Source organism: Nannospalax galili, unplaced genomic scaffold (genome assembly GCF_000622305.1).
Source record: "Nannospalax galili isolate Female #2095 unplaced genomic scaffold, S.galili_v1.0 scaffold632, whole genome shotgun sequence".
Lineage (NCBI taxonomy): Eukaryota > Metazoa > Chordata > Mammalia > Rodentia > Spalacidae > Nannospalax > Nannospalax galili.
This window is the reverse complement of record NW_008332816.1, coordinates 1,075,466-1,076,490: the sequence shown is the minus strand read 5'-3', so window position 1 is coordinate 1,076,490 and position 1,025 is coordinate 1,075,466.

Below are 1,025 nucleotides of genomic sequence, written 5' to 3'. Positions count from 1 at the left end.
CCTAGGTCAAACAAGTTCCATGGGCTATGGAGCATCTCTCAAAATGTCCTGTAACTTTGGTGAGTCACCTGTCCTCTTGTTCTGGGAGGCCATGGAGACCCCAGAAGATGGACTTAAACCAGTGTCCAGTCTGCAAAGAGGAGGGTCAACACAGAAGAAACATTTCCTCCATGCTTCCAAGCAAAGCCCAGGTCAAGCAAGACCACTTGGCTTATCTTCACGTAGATGGAACTGGTAAAGAAAAGCCTGAGGAGCCAGGGGCTGCCCCCAAGCCCATATGAGCCCTCAGAAACAGATCCTCATATGACCTTAAAAGTAATAATATATTGGTTTATTTGGGCCAAATGTATGGCCTTAAACACCCAGAAGGAAAGTATAACCAAAGATTAAAGGGGCCAATATAATTTCTTAAGAGTCCATATGTGGGGCTGGAGAGATGGCTCAGTGGTTAAGAGCACTGACTGCTCTTGCAGAGGACCCGGGTTCAATTCCAAGCACTCACATGGCCACAATGAACCATCCTTAACTCCACTTCCAGGGGAATCCGAAGCCCTCTTCTGACCTCCGCGGCCTTGCATGACATGGGTGCACTCACATACATGCAGGCAATACACTCATACACATAAAATAAAAAAAATAAATAAAAGAGTCCATATGTATAGCTAAAGGCTACATAATAAGCAACAATGCCAGATAGGAGATACCTTCTTTTGATTTGGTGGCCAGGGTGGACAAAGGGACTCCCAGATAGTAACCCAGAATTAAACTGTGAAAATGAACAGCAGACCCCAATCTTATCTAAAGGAATATTGACAACTGATTACTGCTAGGTAAGGAACAGCTGACCTTCCTAAAACAAAGACCTCTAGATAGGCTGACTAGATTCACCAGATGGACAGGTAGTGGGAAACGGCTGGGGATTTTGACAACACAGCAGACAGTAGCAGGGATAACAGAGTATAAGGGCTCTAATGGGGGAGGAGGCTACGGGAGGGTGCCATCTGGGAAGTGAGTGTATAGTGGAA